General features: G+C 40.9%; 1 long non-coding RNA gene across 1 annotated transcript; it reads right to left on the bottom strand.

Annotated features, from left to right (window-relative positions):
• Window positions 1–8,830: 8,830 nt before the first annotated feature.
• Window positions 8,831–9,674, bottom strand: LOC138515565 (uncharacterized). The gene is made up of 3 exons (XR_011282079.1): window positions 9,607–9,674; window positions 9,011–9,124; window positions 8,831–8,924 (listed from the first exon to the last, which is right to left on the bottom strand). It is a non-coding gene; the product is annotated as an uncharacterized lncRNA (long non-coding RNA).
• Window positions 9,675–13,537: the final 3,863 nt, after the last annotated feature.

Raw genomic sequence — 13,537 nt, 5'->3', positions numbered from 1 at the left:
CATAAAGACACAGGAAATTGGTTCATTTCAAAGCAAAATTGCATCTTTATTTATGCCACTGCATTCTGCATGGCATAATGTCACTAATCACTACATAAGCAAGCAAATCAGCACTCTCTAAGCATTGAGTGCATTTAGTAATCCCAACCCTCCCGGCTTCTCCTAGCAATGCTCTCTCCCTGACAGCCGGTTCCCTAGGACTGTGCTCCGAGTCTGTCTCCTTCTCATGAGACAGCTTCCTTCCCTCTAGCTAGCTCTCATAGCAGCTCCCCAACACACTCCTACTACCCTCTCCTTCTCCATCTACTGACGTCTGAATGATATGGTATGATATAAGGCATTTGTAACGCGCCTATACACAAGTGTTTCAAGTGTATCTACTGCCGTCTGAATTTACTCAACAGAACAGCACAGTTATACATTACAATGACGCATTCATTGTGCAATTGTGTGTGTAGAAAACATTCCATTTCAAAACTGCGTGCATTTCTATACTTCATGCGTGCATACATACTTTCAGTCAGCATAATCGTATTTGACTAGTTCATGGTGAAATTTTCTACATTCTAAGGACAAGCATATTGTGTCTTTTCTCGCATTGAGACAGCAGTCTCATTTGCAAAACCCAAAACATAGCATTCTCCACACTCAGCACAAGGTCGCTTCTCTGTGCCAAGGAGGAGCTGACTGTCTTGTCTGCCAAAAGGCAGTTGGTATGATAACATTTGACACTGTGTTCGCTTGCAAAAACAATTCCCTCTCCGCTCACAGCAAGAAGCCAAATTCATAGATGGACAGACAGAAAGCAGATCCCTAGCTTCTAGAAGCACACTATATTGTGCTATAAATGACAAGTGTACAGAATCACATGGCTCTCAGCATATATTGAACCATAATAGCTTCTCCCAAAACTATAGTGCTCAATCAAACATAGCCTATTCTAGATTAATCCAAAATGAATGCATGTATGAATGAATGAATAATGAATGGATTAATCTCATGATAACTATCATAGAAAAATGCAGTTTCACATCCTTTTTGTTCATAGACTGCCAAAGAAGAGGATTACCCTAGGGTTAAGGTGCACCTCTTCATGATTTCTAAGAGGGTCTTTTTTTGTATTTTATTTATATTTATAAAGCGCCTTATGCATAATTTCTGTACAAATTATATAAGGTACAAAAAGGAGGGAACATGTTACAAATGAATACCCATTATGAGGAAGAAAGAAAGTGGGATTTTAACTGAATATGAAAGGAAGAGAAAGAAGTAATAGAATTAATAGAAAAAGGAAGAGAGTTCCACAGCTTGGGTGCCAATAGAGAAAAAGAATTAAAACGTGCCTGAGAGTAAAAGAAATCATGATTATAAAGCATGAAGAGCATAAGTAATTGGTTCTCGAGGAGAAAGAGAGGAAAACAGACGAATTGAGGAATTTAAAATAGATCCAAGTGTGGCGAGATTAGAAACAGGAAGGCCAAGAAGAAGAGAAGAACAATCATCGAAACGGGAAAGGATAAAACTGGAAACAAGTATTTTGATGGCAATCAAAGTAAGAAAACAACAAGCTTTACGTATGTTAAACAAGTGAAAACAACAGGACCTAGCAAACACTGAAATGTCGAAGGAAGATCAAAGATGACGCCAGGGTTGCAAGTGGAAACAGGGAGAGGGAGATAAGACAGAGGAAAGAAAACAGAATGTAAGGGAACAGGGATGCGATAATAGGGGAATAGCAAGATCCCGGTTTTCGCAGCATTTAAGTGAAGAAAATGAGCAGTCATTGAGGATTCAATAGCAGATTGACAGGCTGAGAGATTCAAATGCAGAAAATGAAGCAAATGAAAAAAACATTTGAGAAACGTCTACATAAAAGAAGTAGGAAAAATGAAACAAGGAAATAATAGCAGACAGAGCTACAGTATTGAGAGTAAAAAGGAGAGGACCAAGAGCAGAATCCTGAGGAACTCCAAAAGGAAGTGGAAAAGGGGCAGAAGAGTGACCAGCCCATGTAACAGAAAAAGTGCATCAAGAGAGAAAGGAAAGAAACCAATTATGGGCAGAACCAATGATACCTAAGATACCTAAAGAAGAAAGCCTAGAAGAAAGAATTGTGTGATCCACTGTGTCAAAAGCTGCAGATAGGTCAAGTAGAATAGGCAAAGATGACTGTTTATTCTAATGGGCAGATAAAAGAGAATCACTGACAGAAAGCAAGGCCGTTTCTGGCAAAATCCAGACTGAAGAGGAGGAAGTATAGAATGTAGGTTGAGAAAGAAAGAAACCTGTGAATAGACTACTCTCTCGCTTTAGAATCTTAGAGATAAAAGGAAGAAGAGAGACTTGGTGGAAATTCAATAGAACTGAGGGTCTAATCATCAGATCAAGTGTTTCCCTTACCTGAACTATGAAGCAGTAACTAAAGACCTAGCTACTGAAGATCAGATATTTCAGGTATATGTTGCCACTTCCCACCAAGAGAAAGCCATTCTCTTTCAATCCATGGCTGTCAAACAAGGGGCCATAGATCAATTTACCAAGAAGGCTCCCGTTATTGAAAACCTCTGGAGGCCCATTTCTGGCACTACCGCTGGGACAGGTACCACAGGGACCATTGCCCTAACTGATCAAGGCCCAGTCATTAGGTCAGCAACTTAACATGCCGCTAGTCTGGATTTAAGTATAACTTCCCCTCCTAAACCTGCTAAATTTGATGAGGGTCGAAGAGGCTGATTATGCCAGCTTCTATAATACATTTCAAACCTTGCTTGATTGAACATATTTCATTCAGTCCTTTAGAAATTAACTAGCTGACTTGTGTCAATGCACTAGGAACTTCCTTGCTTACATTGATCATTTCAGGGGACTAGGAGCTCAAACCATTTATCCTGAAAATGCACAATTAATAATTTCCTACACAGGTTTAAGAGATGACTTGAATGACACACTCAGTCAATTAGTTTCTCTTCCTGAGACGCTGGCAAAATACATGGCTTTGGTCATGCGATTAGACCAACGCACTATCGAACGGTGAGGTGTAAAGAAGAGAATGCACTTCAAGAGAACAGTTCCCCTGTTGGAAAGAAAAACCTCTACTATCCTGGTCGACCCGGAACCCATGCAATTGGGCACTACCCATCCGAAGGAAGAGAATTGAGGACAAAGTTTAATCTCTGCTTTTATTTTCGAGACACTGAACACTCAGGGCGGATGTTTCTGTGGTGTTCTCTCCCTGTGGTAAATTTCCTTTCTCACTCACAGTTTTGGAGTCTGGAGACTAGTGAGATAATCCCTGTCAGCCCTGTGCCCCACGGTCCCAAGCAATTCATCTCACTTCTTTACACTGGTCAACCTATGATCAAATGTAAAAATAACTATTGTCCTGGGTAGATAGCTACAGGTTTTTAATTTGATTTGATGTATTTATATCCACTGACATGAAAGACAAATTAGAAGCCATCTTGTCTGTTGATGGTTTCACACTAGCATCTGGCCCCATCTCCCTTCACACTGCTCCAATAAGAATTGCGTCTGCTCACTTCCAAAAGGAGACTTTTGTTTTCGAAGCCACCTTAGCTCCACCCTTCTAAATTATTCTGGGAATTACTGGTTAAGTTACCACACACCCACTATAGACTGGAATGCCTGTCAACTCACATTTCAAAGGACACAGTATCCCTCTTACTGTTCACATAATCAAGTCTTTCAGTTGGCTATGTGAAAACAAGGGCCAACAACCAAGATTGAATGCTCTCCAGAAGAATTACTCAAGTGCAAGAACAATTTTCACCAGAGTATTACACTTTTGCAGATTGTAAGTGGACCAGGTATTCCCTTGCCAGGTGAGCGTAACATCCCTCTCTGGGAATACGATTACTGGATCAAGTTAATCCTGAAAGCCCAAATTCCCTAGGAAAACCTGTATGCTTTGTCTGAAAAAGATGCCACAGGGCCTCATCACATATTTGGTGATATTCCAGTGGTAAATCTACCGGAATACCACCAATCAGATTTACCATTAACAACCCTTGGACTGACGGAATTAGCGCTGGATTACAAATGGTGGTATGGCGATTTTAGTCCCCATTTATGGAGTGCATAGGACTGCATGTGGATTTCGTTTAAATTATCGCTGGTGGGAATTCTGCTGATTTTGTCCATTTTTGGCTCTAAAGAGGCAGAATTACCTCCAACATTTTGTTGGATTTTTTTCCTCTGTTTCACCACCAAAGTTGTAGTACAGCAGTTAGAGAGTTAACACTGCATTACCGCTGTTTTTTCCCACACCACCGTACTTGCAAGGAGGCCAATAATCCTCAATAATCCTCAAAACACATAGCAAAAATCTGGAAAAAAGGTTTCATTCCTCATTCCACATCCCCAGCCTACATTTTCATACCTAAGAACGATGACACCAAACTTCAGCCCTGTGTGGACTACCGACAACTCAATGACATCACCATAAAAGATTGGTATCCACTGTCCTTCATCCAAGTCTTGATTGACCAGGCTAGGAACAGTAAAGTTTATACAATTGGGCTCAGATGGCTCCTGGGAACGAATGGGAAACTGCATTGTACTCACGGTATGGCCATTATGAATATATGCGGAGTGCCTGGTGAGTGCAGACTGCATCTTGCTTCTCCCCCTGCTCATCGCGCCTGGACTCCTTGAAAGGACTTTTCTCCTTTAGATTCTACATCAAGCAGCTTTGGAATAACCCCTGGCTACACCCACTTACTTGTGAGCCTCTACAAAACCAGGCGGCCGCGAGCACCAGTGCCCGCGCACTGCAGAGTGCCTGGTGAGTGCAGACTGCTTCCTGCTTCTCCCCCTGCTCATCACGCCTGGACTCCTTGAAATTACTTTTCCCTTTGGATTCTACTTCAAGCAGCTTTGGAATAACCCATGGGTACTTCTACAATACTACATCACTTGCTAACCTTGTTAATTATCACTAAACTCATAGTTTAATTGATTTTTCTACATCCCCCTTGTAGCCACGCCCACTTACCCGTGAGCCGATAACAAAATCAAGAACTTTTCACCATTCTCAGAGAATTGGAAGCACCCATACCTCCCCAATCCCACTGTGTCAAAGACGCCACATGGTGCGCCAAAATCCAAAAGGCACTATTAGACAAAATAGCCTTACTCCAAACTAAAATAGAGGCCAAAAGACTCCTCCTAGTTACCAGAAGAACTAACCACACCAACCAATCCCACCAACCTCTACCCAACAAACCTGACCTCTTTGAATTTGCCCCAGTCACCATTGCTCAGGTTGAAGCAATAATTACCGGCCTCAAACCATCTAAATGTCAAGGGGACATATGTCTCGCTTCCTTCATCAAAGAAGGAGTCAAATATTTTGCCCCCTTCATCACCACACTCATAAACTCCTCCTTCGCATCATGCACTGTACCCAAAAATCTCAAAGACACCTGGGTCAAACCACTTATCAAAAAACCCACCTTTGACCCTAGCATTCCCACTAATTACCGCCCCATAACCACTGTCCCATTCTTGCTAAAAATCCTTGACAAAGCAGCCTATATCCAAATCCAGAACCACCTCAAAACGCATAATCTTCTTGACCTCTGCCAATCTGGCTTCAGACCTACACACGGCACGGAGACAGCCCTTCTAGATCTGAAAATCCAAATGGCTGAGGCCAAAAATAAAGGCCTTCCCTCCCTCCTCCTACTTCTCGACCTATCAGTGGCCTTTGAACTGGTCGACCATAACATCCTAACGACTCATCTAACCTCATCTGCCGCAGACAAATGGATCCAATCCTTCCTGGCTGAAAGATCCATGAGAGTCTTCTCAGACAATGCTCCGGCAGACCCCCTCACCCATCACGTGCAGAATTCCTCCACCCTCTATAACATCTTTACTAAGAAGTTATTTGACCTCCTTGATGATATGAAAGTCCTATACACCAACTACGCTGATGACACCCAGATCCTCATCACACTCACAGGCTCACACGAAAAAGACTCAGCCCTTCTCAATGAAATCTACAGTAAGATCCAAGATTGGATGGCTAAGCATGGGCTTTGTCTAAACGATGACAAAACTGAGCTTCTGCTCATTGGCTCTAAACAGCGACTCAAAAAACTTCACCCAAAATACAACTCCTTCAACATCGACGGAAACCTTATCAAGGTCTCCAATAATGCCAAACCACTGGGTGTCTACCTAGACTCCACATTGACACTATCTAGACAGGTCAACGCCACTGCTTCCACCTCGGCCTACACCACCAAGGTTATAACGGCCTGCAGACCCTTTCTATCCACTCAAAGTTGCATCATACTGGCAAGAGCCTTGATACTTTCCAAACTTGACTATTGCAACTCCCTATACCTAGGCACTAGCAAGCAAAACATCCATAAACCTCAATTCTACAAAACAGTGCACTCAGGACAGCCCTCAGCAAATCATGGACTGACCACATCTCCCACGCAAGACAGAAGGCCAACTGGCTCCCTATAAAAGACAATCATTTTTAGGACCCTCATGATCACTCACAAATGCCTAAACAACTCTGCTCCAAAATACCTTGCCGACAAATTCTGCACCAGGACATCTGCCAGATCCACTAGAACCAACTACACGCACTGCCTTAACTTCCCCAAATTTAGACTCCAGAAATCAGGCTGCACCAGCTTCCTAGTTTTAGCAGCTAAAACATGGAACTCTATGCCCCCTTCACTGAGAGATGAACACTCCTTCCTTGCCTGCTGCTTCAAGGTCAAAGCCTGGCTCTTCTCCTCAGTCCCTCTCCCATAACCCTATACCCACTTCCTCATCCATTAACTTGTATATACCTGTACATAGTTCAAATTCCCATTCTTATTATGTAAATGACCTCAACATTGTATCTAATGTATATACATCTTGTATGTAACCAGCGTCAGCTTTCACTCCTGTATATTATGTATCTGTAAACTCCTGTCTTCTTGTTTTCTACAACTGTACATGTATGTAGCCTTCACACAAGACCGAGCGCTGAGCAACCCCTGAGTTTAACGCGCTATACAAGCAAATAAAACAAACAAACAAACAAACAAACAAACCCCCCATGATTAAACCTAAACAAACATTTTGTGTAAATCTGGATGTTAATCTGACTTTCTTTAAAACATTAGCTCAAAAACGTGCATCTATTTCAAGTGTCACATCGAAAGAGAACCAAGAAATAATAGCGAAAGTACCATCTACTGTGCAAAATAATGACCAGACTCAACTAAATCCAGAATGCGAGTCCGCTAAACACACTAATTCAGACACTAATGCAGCTACTATCTCTGACACTGACACCTTACTTTTAACGATGCTAGACAGGATGCATATTGACCCATTTCCCCATACAGCCACATTGCTAACTATTTTCCAAACCATCAGCAAACTGGAACACATCAGATCTCATGATACAGACTCTGTGAAATACCTTGACCCGTCTAACCCTGATAGAGTTGAGATCCAGATACCATCCACAATTGTAAAGAACTTCTGGCAGACTCGTGCGGAATTACTCCAATGAGGTTTCGTAAAAGAGATCCGATCTAATCCTCCACTTGAACCGCATGAACAGACCCATCAACCGAACTCACATGTGAAATCCTCTGTGAATCCTAAACATGAAGATTAATCTTCTCAACAACCATGCTGTCGATGCAAGGGAGAAATTCCTCACTCCCTCGTCCAACAGACCAAAGTCTCCTCAACCGAAATCAAGATGGAAGTGGCTGTCTGATGCAGCTAAGGGCACCCCTAATACAAACAACAATTAACATGACACCCTTGAGCAATCCCAGCAAATTTCATTATCAGTCTGCAACACCAGAGGCTTTTTGCACCTGTTAACATCTAAAGCAGACTTCCTTAACACCTATGATGTAACCATGTTACAAGAAACATGGCTCACATCTGAACCTGTATGGCCGAACTACAAGATAGTTTCAAAAATAAGGGTGCCTGTTCAACCGCAGGTCGTTCAAGCTAAATACATCAAACAATAATATAATGGACCTTAGCAAATGAGATTAGAACCTTTCTTTATATGGACAACGTCAATCTTGTCAATATCACAAAAATCTATTTATTTATATACAGCTTTGCAGTATTTGTTCATACACCATGTCTTTTCAGTGCAAAACATAATTTTTAACATCTACATATATACGCCACCATTAATTTCGTTATTCATTCATACTCTCACTAACGTACATATCTACACAACAAGGGTTATACAAAAACCCAACAGTACTCACAACATTAAAAACATTTTTAACACCTATCTTCATTCTCAATGAGTGTTTATACAAAAAATCAAATAGCAGTTTGCTTATTAGACACATTCGAAATATGTTTCGGTCGTCAAAGGGAGGCTAACGGTTTAGCCACAAGGTTAGTGCGACCTTCTTCAGGATGCGGGTGGTTAATGGTGAAACCTGCCTGAGGTGTCAAAAGGTAGGAGATGTCATCTAGCATCAATCTATAAACAAACAAATATGCATCTAATGATGGTTCAAATCTCTTGTTCAAAAGACACAGAAAAGGTTGTGTGTATACTGTCATGAATGTGTATACTCACTGGCACTCACCTCCAAATCACAATAATGGAGCTTTGTTTAAGCACAGGAATATATCCTACAGATGTGTTATAAAGCACTTGACAGGGATCTGCAAAAAAGAGAGGATAAGGCACAAAATGAGCCTTCCTACACATAACTCACTAGAAGTTTTTTTACTTCAATTCGGGTCAGTCAATGCCCTGATGATTTCAAACAAAGATCTGAAAAAGTGATCTTACCTGATCCAAAGTTCAGGGTAGGACACAAATACAATCGGCACACGGTACAGAGATCCATCCTTGTAGTCCAAGGACTGCAGAGGAGAGCACCAATACTTGTCTAAAGCAAAAACAAAGGTTTGTTTGACTAGCAGTCCCTCCCTATTGACATAATTCAAAATGTTACAACTAGCATACTTCACTCACCTAATTTCGTGTTGCTTTACAGTAGAGTGATGTTCTCCAATCTCGAAGGCAGCATGCCTTTTACAAAATTTCTGTCTCTCTTGATGGCACACCGAAGATGCAGAATAATGGTTTCTGAAAAAATTATGAAAACACGACCCCATCAGTGAGACGGGCCACTATGTCTCACAGAGATATTCAAACACGGAGGATGAATCCATGTAGGCAACTCTCACAGGTGGCATGTCTCTTGAAAATGCACGGGTCCAAAATGGCACACACAGTGTGTAAAACACAAAGTTTCTGAAGCCAGGACCCCCTGGGATGGGACAAGCACATCTATCTCGTGGAGGATTACACACACAATTAAGGGTGACAATTCAGAAAGATATTCCCTGCTTTGTGCACACTATGATATAACAGCGACTGCTCTAGCACCTTGTTATGAAGCGTCCATGTTTTACAATAAACCCGCCGCACGTTCATAAAAAGCAACGCGCTCGGATATAATTGAAAAGCTCTCTGCTTGTGAGGGCATGCCGTTCGTGCATACATGTCTGCGGGGGCACGTATCCGCCCTTCTGCATACTTCTTGTCAAAACACCTCAAGTACTTACATGTCACATGAGAAATGCTCTGCTAAAACTCGGCAAACCATCCGGCTTGGTCCTGGAAAGGCAGAAAAACGCCCGTGAAAAGTGGGCGTGGCTCTCACCTCCAAATATATTGAGGAGCATGAAAGAAGGACTAATCCGGGGGCCGGGATGGACATGATGCATCCTGGGACGGGAAGTTCTCTAGCCTGTGTGATCCTCTTCTACAAGGACCACAGCCAGGAACAAATGCAGAAAAAAGGAGCCTGCATTTAAAGAAGTATCAAATTACACTGTACTTACACCACAACCTGATGATGTAAAGTGTGTATTTAAATAAAACATCTCGTCACTGCCCTTGAGTGTGAGGACCCACGGAATTCTGCAAAACACCCCCACTACAAAAAAGGAGGGGGGGACACCGGATGATGTATCTCGGTTGATCCATGGCACCCCAAAAGTGGAGGACACCAGAATGTCCTTCCATCCCACATGGAAAATCCCCATGTTATCAATGGATCTCATTCTGAGACATATGGTCAACCAAATGGGTCAACGTATCCACTACCCCGTAACAAGCTTGTTCCATTCTATCAAAATGTTGAGGCCATTTCTCACGGTATCTAAAAAATGGATCCATATTTGTTCTAATCGATGTAGCATTGTGGACATGTCTCCCCCTCTCGAGGTTTAATGGTCTGAAGAATAAACCACTTAATATCTTTGTCCATATGTCCCATTTTTGCAAAATGTTCCACTAGTGGTTTGTCTTGCACCTTAGTTCTTATGCATGAGCGGTGTTCCGATATTCTTTAGCGCACTTCTATCATGGTTTTACCCAAATATACTAAATTGCATGGGCACATGATGGCATATATTGCATTTTTGTTCAGGCAGTTTGTATGGCCTTTCAAAATCCATTTTTTATTATTCCCATATTCAAAAGACTTTCCTGTGGCCGTGAACGGGCATGCAACACAATGGCTGCATTTGTAATGTCCTGTGATGGGTGTTAGGCTCCATTTCCTCACTGATTGATTTACATCAGTTTCTGTGTATGTGTGAACTAGCTTCTGTCGCAAATTCATATTGCGTTTAAAGGCAAACATGGGCTTACTAGCCAGACTACCAGGTTGTTTCACAAGGTGCCAGTTTCTATTCACACTTTTTTTTAAAGCATATTGCTGATGGGTGAAAAAGTGAGATACACAGATCAATCTGTCATTTTTTTCTTTGGTGGATAGGCAAACATCCCGATGGGTTTTTAGTGCACGTTTGTAATGTTGCTTCACCTACTTCTTCGGGTACCCCCTCTCGATCAGTCTATCCTGGAGTTTAACTGAGTGGTTCATAAACTCAGTTTTTTCGGTACAGTTCCTTCTGATGCGAAGGAACTGCCCGTAGAGTAGACGGATTTTAAGGCCGGCTGGATGGAAGCTCGTAAAATGTAAAAGTGAGTTCTTGTCTGTAATTTTTCTGTGTATGGGACAAATGAGTTGAATGTTATCACACAAAAAAAGAAGAAATTAGCACGTACACAATTACATGGCAGCTTTATGCTGCACTTCCTGAAAGGTGGGATAATACCCGAGGGTTTACAAGTGAAGATAATCTCTAGATTGTTTTTTTTTTTTTTATTGTTACAGTTGATAAATCAACTTTTCAATATAAAATACAAAAATAAAAAGCATTACATATCAATTCAATTCCACCTTGATAACATGACAACATAGATTAAAGCTTACAAAGATAAAAAGGAGAACCATAAGCATAACCATAATCATAACCAAAGCCTTGGCCAATGACTAAATCGATCCTCAGATCATATCTAATCAAACTAAATCCTTAATGACACTAACTATTAAAATTTCATTCAACTCTCTATTTACAATACAGCCCACAGAAAAGTAAAAGGACAGAAAAGTAAGAATGAAAACTAAATTAAAAATTCCTTCCTGTCTTCTTTGCCCTTACAATGCAAGTGAAAATGAAAACTAAGTTAAAAGTTCCTTCCTATCTTCTTTACCCTTACAATACAATTTATTCTTCATTATTTCAGCAGCCAACGCCCTTATACGATTTCAAAGTTAAATACATTTAATATAACTAAGGCATTGATTGAACACATTCTTGCTTAATGATCGTACTCAACTATCACATCAAACATTGGATCATTTGTTGTCATCAGTTAATTTCAAGGCCAATAAATAGTTGACTATTGCAATTCTGACTTTGGTCAGTCTGGTATTATATAAATACCACCACAGTGATTCCTTCGACAATAGTGTGTAATCTTCGAAATGAGGTCTAAAAAACACAGTTCTTTTCTCAATTAAAGAGGGGCAAATGACTATTAGATGATGTAATGTTTCCCTCACTCCAGTAATTTTACAAAATCTACAATAGCTCATCTTTTCAGAGATTAGTTTCCATTTTGCTAATACATCCCTCGTATGCCAGATGTTAAGCCTAAATCTCAAGAACATGTCTCTATGTCTCGCACCCGGGAATTTCATTACGTATGATTCAGCTGTTCTTAACTTCTTTATCTCCACCTTATACACATTTCCTTGTTTACTATTTATGCATTGGTCATAAGTCTTGCACCAATCCCATAATAGAATTTTGGTCTTTGCTTTCACTGGATTAGTGATCAACATATTATCAGATACATCAGTTTTTATCAAAACATCTCGAACCATTCGCCTCCACAATGCCATCGCATGATGCTCTGTCGTTAGAATATATGTTGACAAGATATGCATGATTGAGTCTTCTAGTATTGAGATAAGAAATTTACGATATATGCAGCACATTTTCCACATATATATTGTGTAGAGTGATGTCAACCCAAACTCATATCGAATTAAATGTATTGACACCGATTTGGGCAGCTTCAAGATCGATTTCCAGTAAATACCCTCTAACACAGACCAAAACCTATCATCTCTCCAGGATCTCGTTTCAGCACCATAGGTCACTGTTGGTACTGCTTTCTGGCAGTAAAATATGATAATAGGTTTCCATGTAAACATTCCATATTTATGATTCAATAAGGTAGCCTGGGCAGTGGCTGTTTTCATTTTCTGTCTAATTTCCTTATAATAAGGTGTGTCTGCCTCAGTTGTATTTACATTGAGGCCAAGGTATTTATATTCCTTAACATTTTCCAACCGCTGTGCTTGCAAAAACCAGGAGAGATGAGCGGTCTTTCTCTTGTGCTTATTTTCAATCGTCATAGTCTTTGACTTTGCCAAGTTTATACTCAATTAATTTTGCTTGACAAAAGTTCCTACTACTTCCAGCAGCCTCTGTAACCCCCTGGCTGTTTTTGACAGCAGAACCAAATCATCCGCATAAAACAACCAGGGGATCACACTTGCAGCCAGCCGTGGAGAGTCCGCCACCACAGTCTTAAAATCCTCAGCTATATTAGCTATATAGAAATTGAATAAGGAGGAGGCCATTTGGCACCCCTGCTTCAAGCCTCTAAAGGTAAGAATGTTGCGAGTTAGGGTGCCATCGAGTGAAGTTCTCACTTGAATTGAGGTATTCGTGTGAAACTCCTGAATCCAATGTTTCACATATTCCGGACATCTCCTAAGTTCTAACTTCCTGAATAGCAGAGGCCTAGAAACAGAGTCAAAGGCGATTTCAAAATCTATGAATGCCATGTACAGGTTTTGATTCATCTGGAGTTCGTGTTTTTTAATGGCATGAAGGACCTGTAGATTAACTCCTGTTCCCAGCCCCGGGCGAAAGCCCGTCTGAAATGGATCATTAATTCCAGATTTTACGGTCCATTGGTTAAATTCTTCCAACACAAAACGGGCAAACACTTTCCCAGGTGCATCCAATAATGCTACCGGCCTATAATTTCTGGGATTAGTTCTATCCCCTTTTTTATAGATAGGGATTAGTATCGATTTCTGCCAAGAGGTTGGTAGTTTGTTTG

The sequence above is a fragment of the Ambystoma mexicanum genome, chromosome 6q, assembly GCF_040938575.1.
Source record: "Ambystoma mexicanum isolate Mex_15411 chromosome 6q, UKY_AmexF1_1, whole genome shotgun sequence".
In the NCBI taxonomy this organism is placed as follows: domain Eukaryota; kingdom Metazoa; phylum Chordata; class Amphibia; order Caudata; family Ambystomatidae; genus Ambystoma; species Ambystoma mexicanum.
The sequence above is the reverse complement of the archived record's forward strand: the minus strand, read 5'-3'. Positions and strand labels throughout refer to the sequence as shown.